General features: G+C 48.9%; 1 protein-coding gene across 18 annotated transcripts in view; it reads left to right on the top strand.

Moving 5' to 3' along the window:
- The window catches only part of UBR5 (ubiquitin protein ligase E3 component n-recognin 5), a 2,064,863-nt gene that overhangs the window by 563,196 nt on the left and 1,483,491 nt on the right, over positions 1-18,176 (top strand). The window lies entirely within an intron of this gene.

Here is an 18,176-nt window from a genome sequence, read left to right as displayed (position 1 = left end):
GTTTATTTATGTAGGTTAAGGTCAGGGACCAATGGGTACCTTCCCTGAGATGGGTACACCCCCTATTCTACCACTCTCCAGTGGTAGGGGGGCAGGAGCTCCCTGGTTGGCTGGGTCCCCCCGTCCTCAAGAGATTTGTTTCACCTCGCCTCCCCCACCTGAGAGGTGGAGTTGGCCAAGGTGAGCACACCTCTCTTCCTCACTTTGTTTTTCCTGCCGGGTCTCCCGCCCAGAGCGGGGTAGGGGGGTAGAATCAGTGGGGACCAGTTGCTGAGTACAGCAAATGGTCTGGAGAGGATCACAAAGGCCTTAAAGCTTCTCCTTTGTGAACCCTGCCTATCCTGGGAGAGGAGGCTTGGCACCTCATCCCATGATGTGCATTGTTTCAGGCCCCCGAGAGCAGCAAACTCTCGACCCAAGGGTCCAGAAACATGTCTGGTGGTGGCAGCCTAGGCAGGTCACTGGGGTTTGGTCGATTTTCAGGGGGCATCTCTAAGATGCCCTCTGTTTTGCATTTTACAATAAATCCCACACTTGCATCAGTGTGGGTTTAATGTGCTGAGAAGTTTGATACCAAACTTCTCAGTCTTCAGTGTAGCCATTATGGCACTGTGGAGTTCATAATGACAAACTCCCAGCACCATATACTCTTAATGGCAGCACTGTACTTACAGTGCCCAGGAATGGACCTGTGTACCGTAGGGGTACTGGGCTCATGTACCTATGCCCTAACCACTGGCCTATGGCACCTAGCTAGAGGGGTGACTGAGGTATGCCAGGGCAGTATGTTTGTGGGCATGGCACACAGGGATGTGTGCCATGTCGACTTTGTTTTGTTCTGCACCAAGACACTCAGCCTGCAAAGTCAGTGTGTGTGTGTCAGTGCACAGGGCCTCTAAGGGTGGCACAATAAGTGCGGCAGCCCTTAGGGGCCTTTTCTGGTCAATGTGCCCTGGGTACCTATGGTACCATTTACCAGGGGCTGACATGTGTCCTGAGATGCCAATTGGGTTTAGGCTTCAATGCAGGTTTTAGAAAAGGAACACAGACCCTTGGTACCTGATTGGCAGGAGCCCAGGGCACACTCAAAGCACCTCAGCAAAAAGTGGGGGCATACCATGCAAGAAAGAGGGCACCTTCTCACAAAGTTTACTTTTATAAAATTGATGTGGATCTCCTGTGAGTCTTGTGTCCAATATTGGTTAATGTTTTGCAATAAATATCTTGCACTCCTCTGTGTTAGGGCTAAGGCTGCTAACCCACACTACCACTAATAGAGTACTTAGAGTTTACATTGTGCCCTGTGCACTTCTGGGTGAATCTCCGTGCATAGTAAAACCACCTAGTGGTACATCATATACAGAGCCAACTTCCTACACATATGTAGTTCCAAGAGATATTCTCAAGGGAATATTTCTAAAGTGCAGTATTTTTATTTTAATAAGTGTCGATGCTGCAAACACACTCTAGGGGTGAGAGAACTATAATGACATAAATGTGATTTTAATTGTGTTTCCTCCAGTTGCAATGGTAAAAATGCATGTTCGAGGCATGTGGGCTGCTGAATTCATATCTTCGCATAGATCGCCGCCTAGTGTTGGGTCCGGATGTTTGCACCTTGTTGTCTTGGAAGAGTCTTCGAAGTATCACGAAATAGGTGACTCCTCCCCTGGACTACAGTGCGCATGGGCATCTTCTCCATTTTCAGATTGTTTTTCTCGGCCATTGGGTTCGGATGCACTTCGACAACTCCAACTTCGGGACCGAAGTTTTCCCATTTTCGAAGGCCAAAAACCTCATAATTTCGACGGTATTGTTTCTGCTCGGTGTCCCTTGACTCGACAACTCTTTCCATCCATCTCTGGTAGTTGACGCGGGCCGTTGGGTCTTTTCAATGCCACGTGGGCCTCCCACCGATGGACAGGACCCCGTTCAAAAGATGCCCACAATGTCGATCCAACTTTCCACATAGCGACAAGCATACAGTTGCAACAAGTGCCTGTCTCCGGAGCACAACGAGGAAGACTGTCCAGCTTGTGCTCCGTTCCGGTTGAAAAAAACTATCCGGATCCGAAGAGCTGCTCGGCTAGAGATGCAGCGACAGGCATCTGAACCAGAAAATATTTTCGACGACGAACATGAACTTCCAGAGGCAGCGGACTCCGACCTAGAGCTCGTCTCAGTAGAAGACCAGTCTGACTCCGATGACGACATCCCACCGGGGCAATCCGTGAGTACTAAAGCCCCTACCCTGCCTCCACCTCCAGACAAGGCTCCAGTCAAAGCATCGCCAAGAGGCCTTAGCCGCGACCGAAACACCACTTCAGAAGCCCCGCCTTCTGGCTCGGCTCCGCAGACAATTACCAAGCCTTCCTTTACCCCGGGACCGAGCAAGACTCTTCCCAAAAAGAGCGTAGAATCAAAAACGGCCGCACAGCCGAGAACTGGCCCGACACAAAAAAAAGTCGTCTACCGAAAAACACAGACCAACCCAAAAAGGTCGTCGAACCGAAAAAGACTGTTGACCAGAAAAAGGGCGTAGATCCAAAGAAAAGTATTGACCTGAAGAAGGGCGTAGATCCAAGAAAGACCGTCGACCCAAAAAAAGGTCATCGACCCAAAAAAAGGAATCGACCCTGACAGTAGTCGATCCGAACACTGCCTCCGACCCGAAAAAGGCAGTCGAGCCGAAAACAGCCGTCGACCTGAAAAAACACATCGAGCCGAAAACGACCGTCGAACATAAGGTCGTAGAGTCAAACAGCCGTCGAGTCGAAAACAGCCGTAGAGCCAAAAACAGCCTTTGAGCCGACAAAAGACGTCGAGCCGAAAAAGCTCAACACAAAAAGAAAAACAAGCAAGTGACCGATCAAAAAACATCGGTGCAGAAGCCGCGGACAGTGGAAGAACTCTTTTTCATCCTGATCCAGTGAGCCCAGACCAAAATAGACTGTTTATAGAACCTGATACAGGACATACAACAGTTTACAATAAGAACAAGAGAAGACTGGACACTGAGGCTCCTTTTCCTGTTCCTCCTAAGAAAAAGGTCTCTGGGACATCCCCTTCTAGACCGTTTACACCTCTTCCTTTCACTCCTGACATGCCTTACGCTCCCTATTCACCTTCACCTCCACATTATGATGAGGGAGAAGACATGGGTGAAGACCCTCATCAAGAATTTATAGACCCTGATGATCAGGGAAACCAAGATCATACATGGGACAATCAGAATGACCCTAATGACCCATATGATACACAACCCATACCAGATCCCTCTACATATCCCACAAACCATCCCCTACTGACAACACAGTTGCTTTTAACCAGCTAGTTGACAGGCAGCTCAGTATCATGGTGTAAGCATGCACACTGACCCTGTAGAGGAGGATTTCCTATTTAATACCCTCCCAACATCAGAGAAGAGTATACGTACACTCAGTATGCTAAAGCGAGTACTTAAGCACACACCAGACATCTTTAAAGACCCAGCCATAGCGCGTGTCCTCAATCCAAGAATTGAAAAGAAATATAAACCAGCCCCTACAGATCTCTTACATCAAGTCTCAGTTACCACTAGACTCTCTAGTTGTTTCTAATGCCGGAAAGAGAGCAAACTCTCAAACAGGTGATTCCCCCCCCGCCTGACAAGGAATCAAATATCTTAGAAGCCTCAGGAAAGAGAGTGGCCTTTCAGGCAGCAAATACCTGCAGAATTGCCAATACACAAGCTCTCCTAGCACGCTATGACAGAGCACACTATGATGAACTGGAGGGATTACTGCAACACCTACCAAAACCCTATAAAGCAAAGGCTAATGACCTAATTCAAGAAGGGAAATTCATCACTAGCGCATCTATAAAATGCACCCTTGATGCAGCCGATACAGCCGCTAGGTCTGTAAACACTAGCGTGTTGCTATGCCGGCATGCCTGGCTACGCATCTCAGGTTTTAAACATGAAGTACAGTCTACCATACTTAATAAACCCTTTAATCAGGATTTCTTGTTTGGCCCAGCAGTTGATACCATCTTGGCAAAGATGAAAAAAGATACTGACACCGCAAAGTCCATGGGTGCACTTCAATTTAAACAGTCATGGGGCTCCATTCGCCGCTCCTCCTTTCGAGGCTCAGGCAGAGGCAACAAATCACAAACCTCTTCATCATTTAAAACTAATAACCAAGGCACCTTTAATAAAGGCTCCAACAGAGGAGGTTATAGAGGAAATAGCAAAGGCAGAGGACGTGGTGGTAATAACACCAGAGCCTCCACCACCTCCAAACAATGACTTGTTCACACTCCCTCCATACCACTTAACACCAGTCGGAGGCAGAATTGCACAATTCCTACCAGTCTGGAACGCCATTACCACAGACAGGTGGGTGAGACGAATTATCCAGTATGGTTACTGCCTGGAACTCACTTCTACTCCACCCAACATACCACCCAATGTCCAAAGAACACATCACACTGTTACAAGAGGTGCTATCTATGCTAGAAAAGGGAGCCATAGAGCCAGTCCCTTTTCAACACCAGGACACAGGAGTATGCTCTCGATACTTCCTTATTCCCAAAAAGGACGGCTCCCTCAGACCAATATTGGACCTCAGACCTTTGATCCAATATATACGTTCGAGGCATGTGGGCCGCTAAATTCATATCTTGTGCATAGATCGCCGCCTAGTGTTGGGTCCTTGTTGTCCTGGAAGAGTCTTTTGAAGTATCACGAGATAGGTGGCTCCTCCCCTGGACTACAGTGCGCATGGGCATCCTCTCCATCCTCCGATTGTTTTTTTCTGCCATTGGGTTCAGATGTGTTCCGTGACTCTCGTTCGGAACCTATAGGGAAAACTTGTTTTCTTCAGGCCAAAAGGCCTCTTTAAGCATCGGTATTGTACTTCGTTCGGTTCTGAGTTACTTTATCCGGTTCCCGGATACTTGAGCACGTGTGCTCCCAGTTTTTTAGGCCCGCTCGAAGATTGACATCGGCGATGGAATTCCAGGTCCCGCTAAAGCGTTGTCCGGTCTGTAACGCGAAGTAGCCTCTCTCAGACGTGCACCCTGTGTGCAACAGATGTCTGTCTCCAGACCACGACGAGGAGAGCTGCTTAGCCTTTTCAAAATTCAGGTCGGAAGAGGCGATCGCTCTTCGACGTGAGGTGAGACTACCCGTGCGGAGAGCGTCTGATGTGGAGGATATCTTCCAGGCTGGGGACGATGAGGGCGTCCAAGAGGAGGAACCGGAGCATCTCTCCGACCCGGCCTCCTGTCATGAATCTTACTACGGAGAAGAGGTAGACGATGAGAACATCGAAGACGATGAAGCCGTCGAGGTAAGAGACGACGGTATGGCCATTGGAGCCGCTGAGGGCGGCTCCAGCGATGAGCAAGACCCAACCGATCCTTCGGGGGTCATAAGTGACACTGTCTTGTCAACGGCTCAGGTCGAAGCATCGCCGGAAGGTCTTAGCCAAGATCTTTATGCTCATTCTACAGCCTCGCAATCTGGCCCGGCTAAGAATATTTCAGAGCCTTCGGTGGGTGCGCCTTCGAAAACAAAACCGAAACTGACTAAAGACAAATCGAAACTGAAACTGGTAAAACCAGTATTCGTTTCTCAAAGCCTCGTTCCATCGGATCCTAAGAAGGCTCAGAGTGTCATTGCCCCTTTGGGGTCACAGAAGGGTGCCAACCCGAAGATCGGTACATCCACGAAGGTGCCAAAGGCCCAAAGAGACGGAGCGACGTCATCTAAGGCTGCCCTCGGGGGAGTGGACACTGAAGACGGACTTGAGTTGCAGCCGCCCCTCAGTCCGAATGCATACAAGTTGATGCTGGTGAAGGTTCTCGAAGATAAGCGAAAATGGCCGCGTTGGAACGTGACTCTTCAAGCCATGTCCATTTTGAGAATCCCAGCGCAACACCTGGCTCGAAGTTGGCGATGGCCGTGAAGAAAGTCAAACAGCCATCGGGGCCTCCACCGATAGTTTTTGGACTGCCTCCGACTGCAAGACCAAAGGCGTCTGAGCCGGCACAGGGCACCGACCCTGGTACAATGATGCCAAGACTTAAGGGAACGACCGCCACTCATGAAGGAGTCGGTTCCACTCCGCCTTCTTCTGAAGGCTCAAAGAAGTTGTACATTGACTCTGCAACCGGAAGACTCACCCTTTTCAAACGGAAGATCTTGCTGGAGAAGCCTATGGAAATTCCACTCAAAAGGAAAAGAGACTCTGCTTCCTCGCCAGTCCTTTTCGAGTCCGTAAGGCCTTATGGTCAAGCCTTTACTCATTCCCAACACGCACTGACGATGGTGGGGGGGATGACCAGAATGACAAACAATTCAACTATCCTGATGAATCTAATCAGGATGACTCGCAGGATGTGCTCGAAGATCAAGGCACAGCGGACACCCAGTCTTACCAGGTGAAGACGGCCCCCGCGGAGGATACTGCGGCGTTCAACGCTCTAATTGAAAGGGCAGCGCTGAACCATGATGTGGTCATGCATGCGGACCCGGTTGAGGAGGACTTCCTGTTTGATACCTTCTCTACATCGGACAGATCAGTGAAGACTCTGCCGATGCTGAAGGGTGTCCTTAAGCACGCCAATGACATTTTCAAGGACACCACAAGAGCGAGGGTGGAGAACCCACATATTGAAAAGAAATACAGGCCTGCTCCTGTGGACCCTACGTATATAAGGGGTCAGTTGCCATTGGACTCTTTGGTGGTCTCCAATGCCCGGAAGAGGGCGAACTCACAAACAAGTGGTGATGCTCTTTCCCCAGACAAAGAATCTAAAGTGTTAGAAGCTTCTGGGAAGCGGGTTGCTGCGCAGGCGGCGAATATTTGGAGAATAGCCAATACAAAGGCTCTATTGCTAGATACGATAGGGCTCACTATGACACCCTAGAGCAATTGTTGCAACACTTGCCTGATGCATATAGAGAGGGGGCGGAAATGTTGATTCAGGAAGGGAAACTGATATCAAACGCTTCTATCAAGTGTACCCTAGATTCAGCAGACACTGCAGCCAGGGCCATTAACACCAGTGTAATGCTAAGGAGGCAGGCATGGTTACGAATTTCAGGGTTTAAGCCAGAAATACAGACAAGTTTGCTCAATCACCCCGGTAACCCAGATTTCTTGTTTGGGCTCAAGAATCGTTTGACACGATTCTTGAGAAGATCAAAAAGGAGACCGAGACGGCTAAGTCTATGGGGGCCTTGCAGTCTCAACAGTTCAGAGGGGGTTCCTTTCGTCGCTCAGGAGGTATTGGGCCGTCAAGGGGGCAAACATCTCAGCAAACACAATACAATAAAGGTGGTGCACAGGCCACTTTTAACAAGACCAATAGAGGTGGATACCGTGGTAACAGCACCAAAGGCAGAGGTCGTGGAAATAACAACACCAGTTCCTCAGCAAATACCAAACAGTGACGTCTTGTCACTGCCCCCGGACCATATAACACCGGTCGGGGGACGACTCCAGCAGTTCCTGCCAGTCTGGGAAGGCATTACCACAGACAGGTGGGTAAGGCAACTTATCCAGTACGGGTATTGTTTAGAACTGACATCCATTACACCCAACATACCACCAAGACACCATCCTATGTCCACAGAGCACTTAACCTTATTACAGCAAGAGGTGGCCAGCATGCTTCAAAAAGGGGCCATAGAACTGGTGCCTCTAAAGGAGCACGGAACAGGGGTGTACTCTCTCTATTTCTTGGTCCCGAAGGACTGGTCTCTCAGGCCCATTGTGGATCTGAGACCCTTGAACCTATAAATCCTTTCAGAACATTTCCACATGCTGACTCTGCAGCAGGTCCTGCCGTTGCTCAGTCAGGGGGATTTCCTGGCAACACTGGATCTGAAGGATGCATATTTCCATATACCCATTCATCAGGCACACAGGAAATACCTCAGGTTCACTATACAGAACAAGCATTATCAGTTCAAGATGCTACCCTTTGGAGTAACCACTGCTCCCAGAGTGTTAAACAAGTGCTTGGCGACAGTGGCGGCACACCTTCGGAGACAACACATTCATGTCTACCCTTACCTTGACGACTGGCTTGTGCAAGCGAAGTCGGCCCAGCAGTGTGCCAGCCACGTGTCCCGCACAATTCATCTTCTGCACAGTTTGGGATTTTCTCTAAACTATCCCAAGTCGCATCTTCAACCTGCTCAAGTACAGCAATACTTGGGAGCGACGTTGGACACCGTGACTGCTACAGCCCAGCCAAACTCAGTGCAAATCGACAGCATGCAACTGCTGATTCGCAAATTCAGGCCACAACACTCACTACAGGCGCGAGTGTTTCTGCAGTTGATAGGCATGATGGCCTCCTGCATCTTCATAGTCCCGCACGCGAGACTGCACATGCGTCCACTCCAAGAGTGTTTAGCGCGACAGTGGAATCAGGCTCAAGGACAGTTGAAAGACCTAGTGTTGGTGACCGGTCGTGCGTACAACTCTCTGCATTGGTGGAATCCACGCAACCTTTGCAAGGGACGACCGTTCCAAGAGCCTGTACCACAAATAGTGCTCACGACGGACGCATCCCTCCTGGGGTGGGGGGCGCATCTCCTTCATTATACAGTGCAGGGACTATGGTCGGATCAACAGAAGAAAATGCACATCAATCTGCTGGAATTGATGGCAATCTTCATGGCACTGAAGGCTTTCAAGATGCATCTGTGCGGCAAGGTCGTGTTGATCCGGACGGACAACATGACGGCCATGTATTACATTCAGAAGCAGGGAGGTACTCACTCTCCACAGTTGTCTCACTTGGCTCAGAGCATGTGGCAGTGGGCCATTCAGAGGAACATTTTCCTCATGGCGGAGCATCTCCCGGGCCAGGACAACCAGATAGCGGATCTGCTCAGCAGACACAGCCATCAGGTGCACGAGTGGGAGATTCATCCCTCGGTGCTGCAACCGTACTTCCAGCAGTGGGGGCATCCAGACATCGACCTGTTCGCCACAAACGAGAACGTGAAATGCCCAAACTTCGCCACCAGGTTCCCACACCCGCGGTCTCAGGGCAACGCAATATGGATGAACTGATCAGGCAGATTTGCGTACGCTTTTCCACCAGCCCCGCTCATACCTCTGGTGGCACGGAAACTCAAACAGCACTCGATGACTCTCATCCTGGTTGCTCCAACGTGGGCGAGGCAAGCATGGTACACCACGTTCCTAGAACTTTCCGTGGTGCCTCACCAAAGACTGCATCTTACACCCAGTCTTCTCACCCAGAGCCATGGCGAAGTTCAGCACCCAGATCCGCAACAGTTAAATCTTGCGATATGGTTCCTGAAGTCATAAAATTTGGGTATCTGAATTTGCCTCCTGATAGTATGGATATCATCAAGGAGGCGAGACGGCCTACCACTAGGGCCTGCTATGCTGCCAAATGGAAACGCTTTGCCATTTACTGTTCCAACCATGACATAAACCCGCTGGATGCATCAACACAAAACATTATTTGTTACCTGTTACATTTATACAGATGCAATCTGGCATACAGCTCTATACGTATTCATTTGGCGGCAATAGCGGCTTACTTACAGAACAGGCAACACCTTTCACTGTTCCGAGTGCCAGCTATAAAGGCTTTTATGGAGGGACTCAATCGAGTCATTCCACCCAGAAGACCACCTTCACCGGTCTGGAATCTTAATATTGTTTTGACCAGACTGATGGGGCCTCCTTTCGAACCTCTCCACTGTTGTGAGATACAGTTCCTCACTTGGAAGGTGGCCTTCTTAGTAGCGATCACGTCGCTGAGACGTGTTAGCGAGCTGCAAGCCCTAACCATTCAAGAACCTTTTATACAGGTTCACGCAAATAGGGTGGTGCTACGCACTAACCCTAAATTCATACCCAAGGTAGTCTCTCAGTTCCACATTAATCAAACTATTGAACTGCCAGTTTTCTTCCCTAATCCAGACTCAGTTGCAGAAAGATCACTGCACACATTAGACGTCAAACGAGCTCTCCTGTACTACATAGACAGGACGAGGGATTTCAGGAAGACTAAACAACTCTTTGTTGCTTTTTCACCTCAGCACAAGTGCAAACCCATTTCCAAATCAGGTATAGCCAGATGGATTGTTAGGTGTATTCAGATTTCTTATCAGAAGGCTAAGCGCACACTAACAGTCCCCCCCCAAGGGCGCATTCCACACGCAAACTAGGGGCATCCATGGCTTTCCTGGGTAACATTCCATTGGAGGACATATGTAGAGCAGCCACATGGAATAACATACATACATTCACCAAACACGACTGTGTTGATGTACATTCCAAGCATCAAGCTGCTGTAGGACAGGCTGTTCTTAGGTCCCCTTTTCAGGCTGCTGCAGCTGGCTCGGGCAACCACTTCTAGGGGAGAAACTGCTATTTATTCTATGCACAAGATATGAATTTAGCGGCCCACATGCCTCGAACGGAATATGCTACTTACCAGTATGCATCTGTTCTTGGCATGTAGGGCCGCTAACATTCATATCGCCCGCCCATATTCCCCGGTGCCTGTCGCAGCTGTAGTAGTCAGAATTATTTGTAAGCATGGTCATCTTGTATTGTATTGGACTCCATCTCTGCCTCAATGGCGAAAAACAATCTGAGGAGGGAGAGGATGCCCATGCGCACTGTAGTCCAGGGGAGGAGCCACCTATCTCGTGATACTTCAAAAGACTCTTCCAGGACAACAAGGTGCAATCATCCGGACCCAACACTAGGCGGCGATCTATGCAAGATATGAATGTTAGCGGCCCTACATGCCAAGAACAGATGCATACTGGTAAGTAGCATATTCCTTTCAGAGCATTTCCATATGATCACTCTACAACAAGTACTCCCGCTACTCCAACAAGGCGACTTTCTCGCCACATTAGACCTCAAGGATGCATATTTCCACATACCTATACATTCAGCTCACAGGAAATACCTCAGGTTTACAATTGAGGGTTGCCACTATCAATTCAAAGTTCTTCCCTTCGGGGTAACTACAGCACCAAGGGTTTTTACAAAATGCCTAGCAGTAGTAGCCGCACAGCTAAGAAGGCAACACATCCATGTGTTCTCCCTACCTGGAAGATTGGCTCATAAAAGCCAACTCATACGTACTGTGTGCAAACCATACGTCTCAAACTATCCAGCTACTTCACAGTCTGGGATTTTCCATAAATTACCCAAAATCACATCTGCAGCCCTCACACACACAACAATCTGGGAGCAACAATAGATACCTCAGTGGCAAAGGCATATCCAAATGCAGCCTGGATATCCAACATACAGTCTCTCATTCAAAGATTTCAGCCACAACACTCCCTGCCAGCTCGAGTGTTCATGCAGCTTATAGGCATATTCATTGTCCCTCATACCGGACTTCAAATGCGTCCATTGCAGGAATGCCTAGCACGGCAGTGGAACCAAGCTCAAGGACAACTGAAAGACCTAGTGTTGGTAGACCGTCTCACTTACAGCTCTCTGCAGTGGTGGAACCCACAAAACCTTTCAAAGGGGTGACTGTTCCAAGAGCCGGTTCCACAAGTAGTATTAACAGCGGACGCATCACTGACAGGTTGGGGAGCCCACCTCCTTCAATACACAGCCCAAGGTCTCTTGACAGTCAAACAAAAGACACTGCATATAAACCACTTAGAGTTACTAGTAGTATTTCTAGCAATGAAAGCCTTCCAGAAATACTTGTACAACAAGGCTGTGTTAATCCGTACGGACAACATGACAGCCATGTACTACATACAGAAACAAGGAGGGACACATTCTCCACAGCTCTCACCTAGCACAGAGCATATGGAGGTGGGCAATTCTAAAGAACATCTTTCTCCTGGCAGAACACCTCCCAGGGATAGACAATCAGACATCAGATCTACTACGCCGACACAGTCAACAAATACAGGAATGGGAGATTCACCCTCAGGTTTTACAACCATTCTTCCAAAAGTGGGGACACCCAGAAATAAATATGTTTGTCACGAAAGAAAACGCAAAATGCCCGTCCTGTGCCGCCAGGTTCCCACACCCGTTGTCACAAGGCAATTGGGTATGGATGAACTGGTCAGGCAGATTTGCGTACGCTTTTCCACCAACCCCACTGATTCCATTAGTAGCACGCAAACTAAGGCAACAGTCACTCACAATGATCCTGGTTGCTCCCACAAGGGCAAGACAGCCATGGTACACGACCCTTCTAGAACTCTCAGTAGTTCTGCACCAAAGGCTACACCTGTCGCCACAGTTGCTAACACAAAACCATGGCGAAATCAGGCACCCAGATCCCAATCAGATGAACCTAGCGATCTGGCTCCTGAAGTCTTAGAGTTCGGATACCTTAATTTGCCTCCAGACTGCATGAACATTATCAAGCAAGCAAGGTGCCCCACTGCGAGAGCATGCTACGCATTTAAATGGAAAAGATTTGTAATCTATTGTAATATTAACCAAATCAATCCATTAGATGCCTCCATCCAGAACATAATCTGTTACTTGCTACATCTTCAAAGATGTAATCTGGCATACTCATCCATAAGGCTACACCTTGCTGCTATAGCAGCATATCTTCAAAACAGGCAACACATGTCTCTGTTCAGAATACCACCTATCAAAGCTTTTATGGAACAACTCAAAAGAATTATCCCTCCGAAGCATTCACCTTCCCCAGTCTGTAACTTTAACGTAGTACTAACCAGACTCATGGGGCCACCTTTCGAACCACTCCATTCATGTGAACTGCAATTCTTAACATGGAAGGTGGCATTTTTAATTGCCATTACCTCTCTCAGGCGAGGGAGTGAGCTCCAGGGACTAACCATTCAGGAACCCTTCATGCAAATAGACCACAATAAGGTAGTGCTTCGTACTAACCCAAAATTTATGCCAAAAGTAATATCCACTTTCCACATCAATCAGTCCATAGAATTGCCAGTTTTCTTTCAAATCCCACAGTCGGTGGCTGAAAGAGCCCAACACACGCTAGATGTCAAAAGAGCTCCGCTATATTACGTTGACTGAACTAAATCATTCAGGAAAACAAAACAACTTTGTTGCCTTTTCTCCACAACATAAGGGTAATCCCATTTCAAAAACAGGAATAGCCAGATGGATAGTTAAATGCATTCAAATATGCTATCAAAAGGCAAAGTGCACTTTAACAGTTCCCCAAAAAGCCCACTCAACGCGCAAAATGGGGGCATCCATGGCTTTCCTAGAATATATTCCCCATGAAAACATATGTATGGTGGCTACATGGTCTACCAAACACACTTTCACTAAACACTACTGTGTAGATATGCAAGCTAAGCAACAAGCTGCTGTAGGCCAGGCTGTCCTTAAAACTCTTTTTCAAACCACTGCAGCTGGTACAGGGGACCACCGCTAGAGGAGCAACTGCTATACAGTCTACGCTAAGATATGAATTCATCAGCCCACATGCCTCGAACGGAAAATGCTACTTACCAGTATGCATCTGTTCTTGGCATGTAGGGCTGCGGACATTCATATCGCCCACCCTCCTCCCTGGTGCCTGTCACAGCTGCAGAGTTATACTTTACATACATTTACATGGTCATTTCTTACTTTCCTATACTCCATCTTTGCCACAATGGCGAAAAACAATCTGAAGATGGTGCAGATGCCCATGCGCCCTGTAGTCCAGGGGAGAAGTCACCTATTTCGTGATACTTCGAAGACTCTTCCAAGACAACAAGGTGCAAACATCCGGACCCAACACTAGGCGGCGATTTATGCTAAGATATGAATGTCAGCAGCCCTCCATGCCAAGAACAGATGCATACTGGTAAGTAGCATTTTCCATTTCAGGCTAAAGTAATTTGATGACACAAATCACATAGACATGCATAGACTTTTTCTCTTGGGAAAGCTTTAATGAGGGCATGGTGCTGACAACCACTCATATGCCAAGTAAACATGCTTTATTACCAAATACTAAGTGTGCACTAATTCAAAGTGATATTCTGATACTCTGGAGGAGGAGCCGTGAGCCGAGCGGACATGGATCGTCTCTGCTCCCGGGTCACGAGCTGCACGAACTCGGATCTAGGCTGCTCTAGCCTTTCTTCTGATCCCCCCTTTGTCCTCACATGTAGCGGAGCAATTGGGGCATTTGCTGAACAGCGGCAATCACTCCTAGCTTGGCGGACGGGTCTGGTCTCCCGAGGAGAAGGAGGAGAGGTGCGGTGGCGCTCAAAATGGTGGGCGGCACCTCGCCGTGGATTCCGCCGTCTGCGGCCGCTGCTGGGAGGTAGGATTGCGACCTGCGCTCCCCCGGCTTGCCCAGTCTCTCACCGATTGTCGCAGCAGCCGACGGGACTTAGCACCATCTAGCCCTAACTCAACGGTGTCCCCCACTGAAGGAATCCTCCCAGCGCCTGCCTGACTCCAAGATGGCGGCCGGCGGCGACCCTCGGATGGCGATCGCCGCTTCTTCTTGCTCGCCCCAACTTCTCCCCAGCCTCTTGTCTATCCTGCGGCCCTATCTCAGGCTGTCGGGCCTGCCACCCGTCCGGCTGCCGCTTTGGGGGCCCCTGCCACTTACGTTTTGCCCTGTGGTCCTGCAACATGAGCCGGATCTCCTGGATCACTCACCCCTCCCCCCCTGCAGCATGGCACCAATGGCTCCAGTGCTCTGAATGTGCTGCTCATGGCTCCCGGAGGCCACACATCTTCCAGGGCGGTTGTATCCACACACAACCCACCAATTCACGGACAACGCGTGATCGCACCAACACCTTCACCACCTTGCGCTCTCTCACGCCCACCGAGCCGGATGACTGCAAGCTCTCCAAGATGGCGACGTGCCTGCGGCAGTATGCACCTGTTACAACGCATTTTTTACTCCGCACTACCACTACAACGCAGGCATTACAACGCATACCGTTACAACGCATTGCGCTGGGGGGCGCTCTAGGATAAGAGGTAAGTTTAATTTACTATTCAACACCTTCCCTAGGGTCCACGGGGACTGGAGTTAGAATAGTAAATTAGACTTACCACTATCCAGCACCCCAAAGCGCTATGCGTTGTAGCGGTATGCGTTGTAAATAACGCGTTGTAATGGTATGCGGAGTAAAAGTATGCGTTGTAACGACATACATCCGCCTGCGGCTGGCCTCCAGCGTCATCTCTCACCTGGGCTCCCACCTTCTCTCCTGGACTTCTTGACTTTTGCTCTGTCCTGACCGACACTTTGCTGCTGTTTTCGGACAGTTTCTCTGGACTCTAGCCCTCCTACCATGCCTTTGGCCTTAACCCTTTTCCCCGTGGATGATCCTCCAATGTTTCCTCCCTGTTGTGCTTCCCCTTCTCTCCATACCCTTGCATCCCTCCCACCCTCCCTTTGTGCTGTGACTGCATCCACACTTATGGAACTCTGCTCTTTGACTTATTGTAATAACTCTAATTAATGGTATTTGCTTTAGACCTTGCACCATATACCATTCCTAGGTGACTCTTAGAGCTTATCCAGTCATATCCCCTCCCTATGTATATAGAGATAACTCTAATCACTAGTGTATGCAGTAGACCTTTGACCGTTTGCAATAATGCTAAGCTTTGGTATTCGCTGAAGTCCTTACACCATATACCACCCCTATGCGTCTCCTAGAGTTTAACCAGTCATATCCCTTCCTATGTGTATGTAGTTGACTCTTATCACTAGTGTTTGCAGTGGACCTTTGTACTTTCTACCACCCCTATGTGACCCTTAGAGTGTCTCCAGTCATATCCCTCCTGTGTAGATAGAAGATAACTCTAATGACTAGTATCCTATGTGATTCTTAGATTGTATCCATGTGTATCCCCTCCCTGTGTTTAGAGTTATAGCTGTAACGACTAGTCGCCTGTGTGACTGTTGGAATATAGCCAGGTGTATCCCTTCCCCCGTGTGAAGAGATAACCCTAATCACTAGAACAAAAAGAAACGTGTTCCTGAAATGTGTAACGTAACTGATTCTATGTAAAGTGCTTTGATAACATGTAACGGAACTGGTGCTATGTAAAGCGCTTTGATAACCTAATCGGTTCAAGTTCCTGAAATGTGTAACGTAACTGATTCTATGTAAACTGCTGTGATAACATGTAACGGAACTGGTGCTATGTAAAGCGCTCTGATAACCTAATCGGTTCAAGTTCGCGCTATAGAAAACTCTAAAAATAAATAAATAAATTGCATTTTGAATACAAGTGAATGTGCTGGTGTGATTTGTTGCTCTAGACCTCCCTTTGGGAGGGTCAGAATGATTGTTCAAAGTCATCCAAGAGTAGTTCAGTCAGCTTGCGTATATTTGTAAATTGCTGCATAGTATTGAGTAGTGTGTGTGTAATAAAAGTGCTTTTTCATTTTTCAAAAGAAAAAGCACAGACCGGACTATCGTTTGAGTGTTATTATGTATTTTTGAATGGGGATTACTAGCCCACACCACCTCCCTTGAATAAGCACTGCAACGCTGCCCTATGAGTGTCAAACACTAAACTTCGGTGTTTGGTTCCCAGTGGTGGACGAGTGTGGACCCATAACTTGTGCAGGCCACACAACTAATGACCCATTTTCATACAACTGTCTTAAATGCTACCCAGCGGCTGACCAGGGATATTACCAATGGAGTATTAATATCAAAATACTGCCCTATCACATGGCAGAGGTGGTCAGTTAAACTAATTTTAAGTTGTCAAATACCAGTGGAACCCCATAACTGGCGCATGGTCTGAAAGACTGTGAGAAAGTGCCATCTTTCTTGCATGATATGCCCCCACGTTTTGCTGAATTGCTGATGTGCTTTGACTGAGTGTGCCCTGTGCTCCTGGCAATCAGGTACCCAGGGCCTGTGTTCCTTCCCTACAACTATGTTGAAACTAAAACCGAATTGGCATCTCTGGCCACATGTCAGTTCCTGGTAAATGTACCCTAGGTACCCAGGGCATTGTGTCCATAGAAGACCTTTAAGGGCTGCAGTACTTATTCTGCCACCCTTAGGGACCCTGTACCAGGACACACACACTACCTGAGCAGGCTGAGTCCTAGTCCTAGTACAAAACTAAACGACGAGTCGACATGGAACACATCCGTGTGTGCCATGCCCACAAACACACTGCCCTGGCATACATCAGTCACCCCTGTAGCTGGGTGCCCTATGCCAGTGGTGTGGCCATTCCTGGGCACTGTAAGTGCAGTGATGCCATTAAGAGTATATGGTGCTGGGATGTTGTCATTACGAACTCCACAGCACCATGATGGCTTCACTGAAGTCTGAGAAGTTTGGTATCAAACTTTTCAGCACATTAAATCCACACTGATGCCAGTGTGGATTTAATGCCAAATGCACGACAGAGGGCAACTTAGAGTTGCCTCCTGAACCTAACCTACAATCCACGTCTTGTCTGAGAGGCTGCCTAGGCTGCCACACAGCAGACATGTTTCTGGACCCCTGGGTAGAGAGCCATTCACTCTCCTGGGCCTGCAACAATGCATGTCCTGGGCGAGGTGCTAGGTCTCCTCCCCCAAGGTGACTTGGCCCCAGCCCTACAGGCCTGTTGATCCTTGAACCTGCTCCTGCTAAATCCCAGCGTCTCCTGCGGGCAGCAACCTGGAAAACCCCGGAGGACCTGCCTGCCCTAAACCTCTTAACGACTGGGACTCCCATGAGCAGTGGTTCTGCTCAAACAGCAATTCCCCTGGTGCCAGCCAGGAACCGCATTCCAGCTCAATCTGCACCCGCCGAACCCGGCCTGTGCCAGAGTTGGCAAAGACCCTGATGTCTCCCCGGCGATTGTGACCTGAAATCCAGTGCCCAAGGACTCTCTTTGATGGCCCAGACGACGCCTGCAGTCTCACAACAGGATACCCCTTCAACCGCGAACAGCAGAGGGTAAGATTGCCCGACGTCAAGACACCCCTGCACCCGGCGCTCCCCGGCCCCCTGTTCCCAACTCCTGGGTGTCCATCTATCTTCCAAGATCCCACCTTACCCCTCGAAGTGTTGGTCGCTCCCGAAGAATTCCGTCCCGAGCCTGCAGCCTTTGTTCACTTTCCAAGATCTCCATTGACTAACATTGAGCGCCCGAAGACTCAAAAGCACCCTGCACCCAGCCGCCCGAGTGGCCCTGGCAGTGCAACCT

This window comes from Lissotriton vulgaris, chromosome 4_1 (assembly GCF_964263255.1).
Source record: "Lissotriton vulgaris chromosome 4_1, aLisVul1.2, whole genome shotgun sequence".
NCBI lineage: Eukaryota > Metazoa > Chordata > Amphibia > Caudata > Salamandridae > Lissotriton > Lissotriton vulgaris.
Note: the sequence above shows the minus strand (reverse complement) of the source record. Positions and strands in the feature narration are given on the sequence as shown.